Source organism: Rhipicephalus microplus, chromosome 5 (assembly GCF_043290135.1).
Source record: "Rhipicephalus microplus isolate Deutch F79 chromosome 5, USDA_Rmic, whole genome shotgun sequence".
Taxonomy (NCBI): Eukaryota; Metazoa; Arthropoda; class Arachnida; order Ixodida; family Ixodidae; genus Rhipicephalus; species Rhipicephalus microplus.
The window spans coordinates 79,477,667-79,490,655 of record NC_134704.1 but is presented as its reverse complement, the minus strand read 5'-3'; positions in this window follow the sequence as shown (position 1 = coordinate 79,490,655).

Here is a 12,989-nt window from a genome sequence, read left to right as displayed (position 1 = left end):
ACCTTCCCGTTTAACATACTCTCTTCTAGTTTGGTCGGCTACTACACAGTATAACTTAGGACTGTTTCAATTATACTTCAAAGCCATGTGCTGCGTGCAATAGATAACTCACGAAGTATGGTCAGCATCAAAACATGTATTATTCCAAAAATGAAGTATTAAAGGAGTCCAAACTCCATATATATAAGCTGTTCCTCGAAATTATGCGGCAATTTAGGTCTAACAAACAGTCCTTTCAGAGTAAATACAGTGTGAAAACGACAGGCTATAATTTCAAAAATAGTTTTGTATCTATACAACATAGTAGAACAAATTACGGGGAACGAAAACTTGTGGTTCAAATGTCTCAACTATTTCATGATTATGCCGAGACCATATATCTCCCCAATTCCGGAATTAGAAAGCAAGCATATCAAAAAACAATAAAAGAAATATTATTTTCAGAAGACTAAATTTAATCAGAGAAGAATACTATTCTGCATCAATGTTATGCATAGTTTTGGTTTTTGCTCGGGATCCCCGCACCTGGATCATGAGCCCTGCAGGTTGTTCCTAGTTGAGTTTCATTCATTTTATTTGCTCGAGAGTTGTGCGCGTATTTTTTTGTTGTTATATTCGTGCTAATGTTTTTTTGTTTATTTGTGCTATATACCAGTCAACCTGCAAAAAAAAATTTTTGTCTCTTTTAATTTGTTGTATTCACTTTGATGAATCGTACATCTATGTCAACAAGTGCACACTTCATGTACGCTTTTATATTCGCATATGTCTTCTTCTGCTTCTGCTGCTGTGTGGGTGGGACGGTCCAGTCAGGCAATGTTTGCGTTTAGCCGTATCTCCTTAGACAAATTATGTGATTGTTCTTAAAGTAAATAATAAAGAAATAAAAGGTAAGGTGTAAAATGCTTGCAATGTTTGCGATCCTGGAGGCAATACAAAGTGACGTTCAGTGCAGGAAGCTTTCGGAAAGGGGGTCAGGGAGGGTGAATACATTTCCTAATATCAAAAAGAACAAGATGGCTCTCTACATAGGAGTCTTCTTAAGCGAATACATAACAAGAGCTCTTGTGTGCTTTTGGATCCAATCGGACGCTGTACTATACGTGTGGCACTATATACTGCGCCATAATCGACGAGGTTTACTTCAAGAAACTATATAGTGCGAGCCACAGCATGCAACGAAGGCTTGCACTTCTGAGCTTGTGAATTGCACACCCATGATAGGGCCTGCTATACATACGATAGGCCGCTGGTTCGAAACGACTCTCCTTGAACATGAGCCGAGAGTATAGCTGCCTAACGCAGTTCCTGTTTCTCATTCTGCAAATGCACCTTCGTGACTGGCTTTCATCAAAGACGCTCAGACGAGCTTAACCTATTGCCAAAACAAAGGAAGGAAACTGCAGTGGGTCTCATCGCTTTGAGTGCGCTGTGCGACATCGGGAATGGCACGACGGGCACTTGGCCTCTTTATCGACGCGGCCAAGCGGCAAGTGGATGTGCTGCGTACTCGTGGCTACAACTTCGCGGATCAAAAGGTGAAGTGCCCGTCGCTATGATTATATATGTTACTCTTCGGTAGCGAACCGGATTGTCAAATCCGGTTTACTACCAACCTCTACGGGGAGGGAGAAAAGGGATATAAAGACGGAAAGAAGGGCGGAAAGCATAGCAGGCGCGCGAAAAAAAAAAGTGGTTTTGGGGGGGGGGGGGGGGGGAGAAGGCATTGCAGCCAGATAGTTCAATGAGGCTTTAAATAATAGATTCATATGCGGGGTTTAACCGTATGATTTTGAGAGACACCGTAGAGGAGGGCTCCGGAAATGAGGCTTTAACTGATTTCTCGTGCGACCACAGTTAGTGCCGGAGTTCCACTACTGACTATTTCTAACAGGGGTCTGTCGTAAAGGCGAACCAAAACCGCAGCTATATAGCGGCACATCTGCGTGCTGTAGCGTTTTCTATGGTTCCTCCGATGCAACAGGGGTTGCAAACAGCGCTGCTTTCCGTGTAAATTCGGAAAGCTGAACACTACTGTGACCACGATCCGAGATGTTTTATCGAAGGTGAAGCGATCGGAGACTCTACCAGGAGGTCATGATTACTAATGCCAGTCTCGCATTAATAACAATTTTGATGCCATTATGACAGCGCAGAGTTCATCATGCATGATGAGTTTTGGTACCGCACGCCGTGTACTTTGTCGAGATAGGGAAACAAACTTTTGACGGGGTAAGAACGGTATTTGCAAATAGCGCTGAATATACATTGAAGTCTAACATTGATGGTTATATCTAACGTCGCTGATGCCAGCCTACATTACATGGAGAACCTTTGCGCATTTCATTTGCCACATCGCTATTTTTTTTCCAAACGGTGACTTTCGTGACCGCTCTTTGTCGTGCAAGCGGAATTCCAAATTCAGAAGTTTTAACTGATGGAGCAGTTTTTTGTTTTTTTGGGGGGGAGTGGGGCGGGCAAACGATTCATGCATCTCCACGAAGTGAATGATGACGAGTGAGCGACGCTGGTCCCAAGGTACGTGATGTCGATGGGGAAGACGCCGACTAGTTGGAAGAGTTTGTGCTGGTAGGTGTTTTATATTAGTCTGTAACAATTATTGTTGAAATTAGTCTATTGTTAAACCTTCGCGGGATCGAGTCCCGGCTGCGGCGGCTGCATTTCCGATGGAGGCGGAAATGTTGTAGGCCCGTGTACTCAGATTTGGGTGCACGTTAAAGAACCCCAGGTGGTCGAAATTTCCGGAGCCCTCCACTACGGCGTCTCTCATGATCATATGGTGGTTTTGGGACATTAAACAATCAAACACAAATCAATCAATATTTTTAAACCTTTTGTGTGCGTGTGCGTGTGCGTGCGTGCGTGCGTGTGTGTGTGTGTGTGTGTGCGTGCGTGTGTGTGTGTGTGTGTGTGTGTGTGTGTGTGTGTGTGTGTGTGTGTGTGTGCGTGCGTGTGTGTGTGTGTGTGTGTTTCCACTTTAGCCGCGCGCACGGACCCCAAACGTATGGACAAGCCTCTCCCGTATAAGATGCGTCGCCTCTAAAACTGCTTAGCGAAGCTCAACAAAACAAAACGTCATTTTAGTCTTTTTGGTAACGGCAGTAAACTAGATTAGACTAGCTTAACGACGCACTGTAGATAAATAAAAAAACTCAGTGCGCTCACTACAAGTTCTATCGTCACATTTTCAAAGAAAGAAGATACGGTTTGGCTTCGCTGAGCAACGTAGTGTTGCGGGAAAGCGCATTCGAGAGCCGCATGCAACGCCAAATGCGAGTGGAATCTTGAATATATATAGAAGCGCTCGAGGCGAGCTGCTGAAATAGACGAAGAACGACAAGCCCGACTGGCTCAACCAAACAAATGCGTACAAGCGTCGAAAAGCCAAAGAACGACTGGCCAGAGCAGCGGTCTGCCCCTCGAGCCTTGTGTTCTTTCCTGACGTTCGCGAAATCTCGAAAGTAGAAAGAAGTGCGTACTAAAAAAAAAAAAGTACGACATAGTTGACGATACACGCTCGATGTGCTGTGTCAATACCCTGTCGAGGTCTCGGATTGCTTATTTCGGGGCGAATAGAATTTCTCTTGGAAGATCAATACACGGGCATTCGGAGGACCAAGGCAGTAAACGCGCCACAAAGAGGTATACCAGGCACATTTTTCTCGAAGCGGAGAGTGGTGTCTCAAGGCGCGCATGGCCCGAGAAATGTTTATAAGGGAACTGCAACATAAACTGCGATCTAAAGGGTGCGACGTTTTTTTTTTTTTATTTTCCCGGCCAGCGTCAGCTCATCGATTCCTTTCTACTTCAGCGTCATCGATAGGGGGTACAGAGCACCCTTCGGATGTTGGCACTTTTTTGCGGTTGTGCTCTCAAAACCCACGGTCATCGATTTTCAGTCCCGACGATCGCTCTTTCCATTATTCTTATTTTCCTTCGATGTGCGTATACGGTTACCCGTAGGTGAGGTAGGCATTGAACAAAGGTGCGAGAAAGCAACAATAGAAGGGCGTCATAAAAAAAAAAAACGGGTGTGTGTTAACCACCGCTTCCCTGCCTTCTTGGGTGTGGCGTGTACTTTATGGCCATAAACGATAGCCGTGAGTTTATGGCCTCTGCTCAATATCGCGACCACTTACATCGCATGAAGAAAAAGATAAAGACAAGGACATGAAAAAAGAGATGAGGTGTCGATATTCGCAGGATAGAAGGAGCGCAAGGTCCATTATGCGAAATTGTATAGGTTCCTGGTTGCATACCACAAAAATAGAAAATGGGGGGGGGGGGGAGATAAATGGTTCCCTCGCAATTTCTTCATGATGGCAGTGTATTTTGACTTAGGTCCGTAAAACAGAAGTTCACGCAAGAGACATTTTTAACCAATTAAAATGGTATTTGGGCTTATCTATACTAATAAAAATATTCTCAAAGGTTTCTTGCACACTAATACGTATATTCGATATTTGCACACATCATTCATAGCCGATTTCACGATCATGATAAACATTGTCATGGTTTTGCAACCTAAAATCACAATATGAATAAAGCATGTCATAGTGGAAGACTCCGCAAATTTTCATTCACCCGAACTCCCTTAAAATCACGTGGGTCACGACGTTAGCGAAGACAACAGTCGGTATGACCAATCAACGCCTCGTCAATTTTATCAATGCCAACCAAATGCGCCTAATCCAGCCGTTCCCCACATTCTCCGCTAGTCCTTTCCCGCTCTCGCCCATCGCCTATAGTCTTTGCATGTGCTTTGTTATCATGGGGTGGGGAGCCCCGCATGAAGTGCCTCACGACGGAAACCAGACGGAGTGATTTCTTGTTCAGTGTTGTACAGATTCATGGGGCGGCGTCTTGCATTCCTCGTGTTCACAATCTTGGCAGTTATGCTGGCTCTACAAGAGATACGGTGTTTTGAGATTGCGTCTCACCGTTCGTGAAACTATGCGGGCAACCAATGGGGAAGCGTCACTGCAACGCTACCGTGTGCGGTGATGCGGCGGCGTTGCTTCGAGCCACAAAAAAGAAGCACGAAGGAACAAATGTGACAAAAATCTGACAGACGTACGATACTGGAGAGGGAAACACGTGTATTGCATCTCCGAGGTAAATGCTCGGAAGCACGTGTGAGGGAAGCAGCGCACCCAGCGCTCATCGTCGCATCACGACTTAACTAATGGGGACCGACAGCTACCGTTGAGTAGGACGCGTTTGCATTGGCATTGAAAAAAAATTGCCCGCAGCTTCCCTCGGGGGAACACTGAGGAGGATGCGGACCATATAATTGGTTAACGGGGTGTTAAAGTGCGACTTACTTGGGTCGATGGCTAAATTGGTTAACGTGGTTGTGAAATGGGGTGTTAAATTGCGACTTACTTGGGTCGATGGCTAAATTGGTTAACGTGGTTGTAGGAGGGGGTGTTAAATGAGTGAACACGTACACACGTATGCGAAAGGGCGGCGCTGGTCGAAGGGACGTCGATCATTGTGTTTGTGGATTCGTTGGAATTCATTTCACCGCGACCTTGGACGTCGACGCGCCGTACAAACCAACCGACGAGCGGCAACTGAGCGAGCGAGCGCCGACCTTGAGTATATATACAGCACGACGGCGCATGCACTGTCAGCTGTTGAATGTTCTCGAAGCGTGACGCCACATGCGCGTCCACTGGAGAATCAGGAGAATTGTAGATGTCGAACGCGGTGTGTAGAGGAGGAAGGGTGCACAGATGGTGGGGGAGTGAAGCGCGCGCGGTGTGTAGAGGAGGAAGGGATGCACAGATGGTGGAAGAGTGGGCGACGGCACGACGGCGCATGCGCGCGCGTCAGCTGTCTAATGTTCGAGAAGCGGTGCGGACGGCGCGGACGGCGCACTACAAGGCACGAGTATAAGATGCTCCGCATCTAAAAAAAAAAATTGGCAGCATATCTCCGTTGGCCCCTAGGTGGGAGCCCATCCCAGCAATCTGCCGGAAATTAATAAAGTATATATATCTCTCTCTATCCACGAAGCGAATGATGGAGAGTGGGGCGAAGCACCCGTCCGTCCGTTCGCTCTTGCTTCCATCCATCCATGCGTCCGTCTGTGTGAGCGTCCATTCATGCGTACATCTGTCCGCGCAGCCATCCCTGCGTCCGTCCATGCGTCTGTCTGTGTGTCCGTTCGTCCATCTAGTCAGCACTCCAAGCACCACCATCTCGCATCTTTTCATTATATGTTCCTCATATAGAAGCACCGCCATCCAGCGGACATTCCAAGGACTGAACGAGAGGAGGCACACGAACACTTTCTTACGGCTTGCGCTTCGTGTCTACTTCCCACCTTTAACCACCTCGAGTTCATGGTATATACTAGTTGACTGTATTCATGGCACTGCGGCCCAACGCTCGCTAAACCTTGCTAAAACTAAAGAGGTTTCGCCCAGCGAGTATAACGTAGCAACCCTTTCTTGTCAGATGATAGTGATCAATGTACATGCCAATAGCCGCTAATGGGGAATGAAAGACAGGAGAATTCAGCTTTTAGGTAACGCGCACGCTGCGAATTTTTTTATTGTTCAACAACGCACAGGAGAAATCTCCCACTGGCACCACCTTGCAGGTCAAAGCATAAGACATGTTACGTACTACGACGAGGGACGAACGGGTGCCACATTAAGGAGCTTCGCCCCTAATAAAGGAGGCGTTGGTCCAACATGAAACTGTTTATTAGGGCGAACTTATGGCCGGCAAACGTTAAGTCCAATTACAGCAGTACACAGTGGCACTGATAGCGGAGAGCGGAGCGTCCACCGTCGATCAACTGACACGTGGTGATGTGCGTCGGCATTTATACATGAGCCGCCGAATGTTCCAGCGTTGCTGCTAGCAGCTACGTGTGCTCCAGAACAATCTGTAATGTTCGCGTCGGAGGCGTAATCGCATCGGAAGGTTATAAGGTTATCTCGGTGGTTCTAAGTCCATCGGGGCGGTTAGGGCAAGGCAGCCCTCGCATGTGTAATGTTGCGATAACAAAATTTGACAAAGTGTGGCAATGTTCACCTCAACTTAAGCTCATGAGTCTTTAGGATTTGGGCTCCATCGGAATACGGCCGCGGCAGGCCCGCAGTATAAAACACCACAGCCACTGCAGCGCTGCGCCGGGCGATTTCGTAGTCAAGAGCTGTTCATTGTGAACAGTTGCATGAGCACTCGGAGAATGCTTTGCATGTCGAGCACACTGGCCCGTTTCTGCCGTATTCATCTGCCCAGTTACTTTATCATGGTGCAATAAATAGTTTTTGTTGCTTTATTTACCGTTTTCCCTGTAACAGACAACAAGTACATGCGAATATGGCTGGATGCGTCTACAGGTCAGTCGCCGCGAATTTAGAAGTGAAGCAGAAAAAGTAAAACCGTGCTCCTCAATTTCACCAGCGTAAAATTAATGAGCGATTTTAGTGTTATCTAAAATTCTATATCACGTACTAATCGTGAGCGTTAGAGCTCGAACACGCGAGCGAGTGGATAATCATCTCAAAACCTATATATTGGGATATGCGGATGGCGCTGCTGAAACCGGATGGGAAAGGAGGACTGCCCTCTTATTGTTTGTTGGCACTCCCGGTTCGCTAGCGTTTCGGGCAAACGTCATATGATTGCGTGTAGTCTGCCACTAGCGGTGATAAGGCCGAGAAAAAACGCACGAAATACAAAGTAAGTGGAAGACGTGTATGAAATCGCGCAGCCAATACCACCTACAATAAAACAAGGCAGCCTATGTGACAGTCGATACGAAAGCAGCTGATTGATTGATTTGTGGGGTTTAACGTCCCCAAACCACCATATGATTATGCGAGACGCCGTAGTGGAGGGCTCCGGAAATTTGACCACCTGGGGTTCTTTAACGTGCACTCAAATCTGAGCACACGGGCCTACGACATTTCCGCCTCCATCGGAAAAGCAGCCGCCGCAGCCGGGATTTGAACCCGCGACCTGCGGGTCAGCAGCCGAGTACCTTAGTCACTAGACCACCGCGGCGGGGTGATACGGAAGCAGCTACACATATATTCTTATCGGGTGTGGCTGTGCGCGTTATGTGATTTCATATCACCGCTGACAGCTACAAAGGTGATGCCGTTTTGCATCAATGATACCGAAGAGGGAGTGCCAATAGATACCAGAAGCGCTCCGCCCTTTCCACTTTGTTTCCGACAACGGCCGCTGCGAACCAGCCAATGACGGCATTTGCCACGCGCTCACGTCTTCGAACTCACATTGCTCACGATAGTACATTGTAATGACAACTTACTGTAAAAATCTTTAAAAAAAGAAGAGATCATGGCAACAACTTGAGGCGTTTCCCGCCAAACTGTGACACACTCGGTACTGTAAGCGCTACGCAGTTCTACAAATTTGTGCGTTATCTGCCATAATTTTTTAATGACACTAAACTATTCAGAAAGATTTTGTATGACACCAGTGAACATCAAAAGACATCGAATGAGAACAATTCGTATGACCCCCCATAACTGGGTAGTCAGCTGGCTACAAAACAGTGATGTGGAGGCTTATGTGATGCAGTCACAACTACGTGTGACGCATGCGCACGTGTATGAGCATTTGAAACATGTAAGGAGTACTCATTTTCAACTGTTGCGCGATATTCACAAATTATCAATCAGTATTAAAGACATCTGCATTTCTCCCAATGATTTCTCTTATTTTTATAATGTGTTTCTTGGAGGTGTGCTACGAGATCAACTTTTCACATTAGAGTCGAGTTCGAATAGCGAACACCAAGTGTGGAACGAATAGAATAACTTTCGAACAATTTCTAATAAGTTTAGTCCAGATATTGACTCGGAAAAAAAATCCCACGCTAACATAAAAAATCTTATTCTAAATGAAATAATTTACGAAAAATGTAGGCATTGTGCGACGCTACTGCTTTACGATATCGCATGTAAATTTATTTGATGTTTTTACGAATGATAGATAGTTGATAGGAATGTTGAACTAGCCGCAACACCATTGTGCACGTCACCATTTATTCAGAATACGAGAACGTCCTCTCACTAGGCACACTAGTGCTGGTCAAAGTTGATGACCTAAGTCTCATCTCTCAATTGGGACGAGGAATGACAGCTTGATAACTGGTCAGTATAATACTGATTGATATCTGGGGTTTAATGTCCTAAAAGGTCAGTATAATGTTCCTTGCAGGTTCTGTACCTCGGGGTGACTCATAATAATGCTTGCTTTCTTTATTTTTTTTTGCCGATTTTGCAGATAACGATACAATATCGGCACTATATTGCTACAATCTGTTCGGCCTCATACACCGTTTGCAAAAGCTGAATAAGGGAGGTGAGGAGCAAAGCTGCAGGGAAAACTAACTAAACAATTTTCGCATCAACCTTTGCGACATACAGCCAAGGTGGGCAATTTCCTTGTGAAGTCTCGTGGATTTCAAATATTTTTTAATAGTACAGCCGTCCTGTGAGTCGACGATCCGAAGCTTCAAATATTCGAAAACTCTAAGCTCTTGAAAATTTCACTACTGCGGCACTTAATAAATTAGGAGCACTTCGATGCTGATTGAATTTCTTGACAATTCCACGAAAATACAACTTCTTCTACAACGACTGTCACGAAGGACAATGAAAGACAATGTCTTTCTTGCTTCACTGATGCAGAAATTCCTCTGCTACAAATTGCGGACAAGCAAGTAATTTTTCAACAGAAGCGATGCAATGCATTACGCTTCCGTTTTCGTAATGTAAATTCACGTTAAATTCACATCAGCTATCTAAAATACGCGATGGAACGCTCACGAATGTATACGAGAACAGTAAGCATCAGTGATGGAAGCGTCGACGTCACTAGGAAAAAATGCAGTAGCGCCACCTGGATTTTTCTGCGTCAAATGACATGCCCAAACTATGGCCTCTGAGATGGCGGGTGCGTGGCGAGAAACACGCCGCGCGCCGCCATCTCGAAGGCCATGCCCGAACCCTCCCGTTCGTACCTCTCGGATGTTGGTTATAGTTCATTATACCCACGAAGAGGCGAGAGACGCGCTTTTCCTCTGCGATATCGTGCGTCAGTTAGATTTGTTCCTTGACACTCTCTTAGTGGCTCGAAGCCGCCGCTGCATGAAAGCGCTCGTGTGGTTCCTCTAAAAGGCAGCGCATGAAGCAGTGTCTCTGTAACGCTTTCCCATTGGTTGCCTGCATAGCGCTACGAACGGCGACATGCTATTTCACAACACCGTATCTCGTACAGAACCAGAGTGACCGCCAACATTATGAACACGAGGAGTGTACGACGCCACACGACAGATCTGTACACAACTGAACAAAAACATTGGCCCCGTATCTGCATGTTAATCTGCAGATGTCATCCAAAGACGGTAGTCTTGCGTCTGGAGAGAGTGAACAAAACGTTTATTTGATGTTCTGCGCAAGAAAATTGGTGAATGGTATTCAGGAGGCACTGCGTTAGAGTGCCTCGAGCGTGCAGTGGAGGCGAACAAGCGCATCAAGCACATCACACGTGAGACATGAGCACCATCTGGCAGTTTTTTTGGAAAACGAAGCACGTGGCTCTGAGACGGGTGTGCGCGCCCGCCTCAGAGGTGATAAGGTGTAGAACGCAAGACGACGGGTAGGTGCCACCACCGTCTCGTCTTAACAAGGCGTTGGAAACACTCGTCTTTTCGTGCAAGCGTCGCATGGTCAGCGCAGCGTGATAAGCGCTACGGTCCCTAAAATTACTCATGTGTGCCTTTTCTAGTAAAAGACGCATATTCAGAATATATACGTGTTGTTATGGTGCCCCAGACATGCGCAATAATTGATTTTTAATCAAAAATTGAACAAGTATGAACGCTGAATCTTGAGCAACATTGGTGGGCGCTGCGGATGGGGTCGGCTTTTTCAAGAACCCTATGCTGTCAAGAGTGTACAAACAAACAAATGTAGAGACAGGCAGACAGACAGACAGACACAGACAGACGAACTGACAGACCAAAATTTTTGCGTCGAAGGTCCCCAAGAAAGACTATCGTCTTTAAAAATTGCTTCACATGATTTCCTCGTAAGGCACCACATAAAAGGTCCTCTCCTCGATGAAGGCAAAGTACGTGCGAAGGCTAGGGGATGGGCGAGAGTAGGGAAGGATTAGTGGAAACGGCTGGATCTGGAGCATCTGGCTGCGTTTCGAAAAAAAAAAACTTAGAGGAGGCACTTTGTGATAAGGCATGCCTATGCCGCCTGAAATGTAGAACGTACAGCCAAGGGGATGCTATTGCATGACTAGTGCCAGAGACCTCCCTATTGAAGACAGGAGAAAAAAAAAATGTGGGCCTATAGTACAGCAGTGTAAATCCTCTCTAAGTCATATTAGTGAAATGGAAAAACGTAAAAGATGAGTGGGTACAGGAGGGAGTCCTCTAACTAGCCACGTATGCAGATTTATGAGATATAATTTGTCGTCTCTTGGCTTTGACGTCAGTTAAGTTAACGCATGCATCCTAATTTCAGTTTCTACCATATATCTTATTTTAAAATCCTTGGTTTTATTGGGACCTGATGGGCGCTGGTTTAGCATATCAAAGAGCTTTTGTGAATGCTGCAGTACAAGTGCATTTTTTACCAAATGTAAGTGATTTTGTTACGAGTATAATGGACAATGACGCAAGAAGGACATGACGTTTAAATAAGAAATACAGAATGTGGCAAAATACAATATTAATAACAAAATGCTAACAATAGGTAAACAATTGCTAGACAGAGGCACCCACTTGCACTAGTAATGATAAAGAAAGATAACTTTCTTTCACGTGGATTGGCAGTTCATTGTATACAGTGCCAAGCGTGGCTTTAAGAAAAAAAAAAACATTTAGCAAGCGTGTACCATTGCTTTGTATCTTGACAATAGAAGCGTCCGTGGTACTCGGGCCCATGGCGTACGTGTACATCACGCTATGGTAATTAAGTTAGCATTGTAAATTGCTAAGGTGAAGGGCTGGCGTCTCTGACAGCATCATTATTCTGTGCCGCTTCGAGCCGCTCGAGGCACACACAATGGGTTAGTTTTCCCATGAAAGGCTTTCCAGTCCAGTTTCAACGTTTAAGCACGATATATGAGCGCCTTTAGTCAAGCAGTCGCCATTTCGACACACAAGTCAAGCAGTCGCCATCGGGTAGCAAACCAGATACTTGCTTTCCTGTTAACCTCCCTGCCTTTCTTCATACCATCTCTCTCTCTCTCTCTCTTTCTCTCTCTCTCTCTCTCTCTCTCTCTCGACATTACCGATATTGCTACTCTTACCCTTTATTGGCGTTATAAACGGGCCCTAATAATGATTTTCGCCGGGCTTCAATTTAATTCAGGTGTTCCGAGCTTCTGTGTAACTGCAGCGTTCGCGTGAGTCAAGGAAAGATTTCTATCACGAATCTCAGTGCAGAAAGAGAGATGCTAATACCTGGAGTCTTACGTCTCAAAACTACGATATCATTGCGAGAGACAACGTGGTGGAGGGCTGTGGAAATTTCGACCATCTGCTGTTTTTTGACGCGCAATGCCATCGCAGCGTGCACGGAAAAAGAGAGAGAAACGTCTTCGCTGAAAAGCAGAATGATTAGCCCGCGTATAATCGGCTACTTGCTATTTAATATTGATTCGGGATAAGGCGATAGAAGGCCCTAGGATAATCAGTGCAAAGAAAGGAATACAATGCAAGTATTGTAATAACTCTTTTAGTTGACGAATGTAGGTGATGAACGAGCATGTAGAGTCTCAAAATCCGGTGTAAAATATATAAAAAAGAACACTTATGGGCACAACACAAACTCTCTTGATTTAAGGATCATAGCTGGCCGAGAAAAACAATAGATTTGACGTATGTATATAAAAATTTCAGTAATCTTCGCTGTTTCTATAGGCAAGGCCAGGGACACAGAATTGCCCGGCCG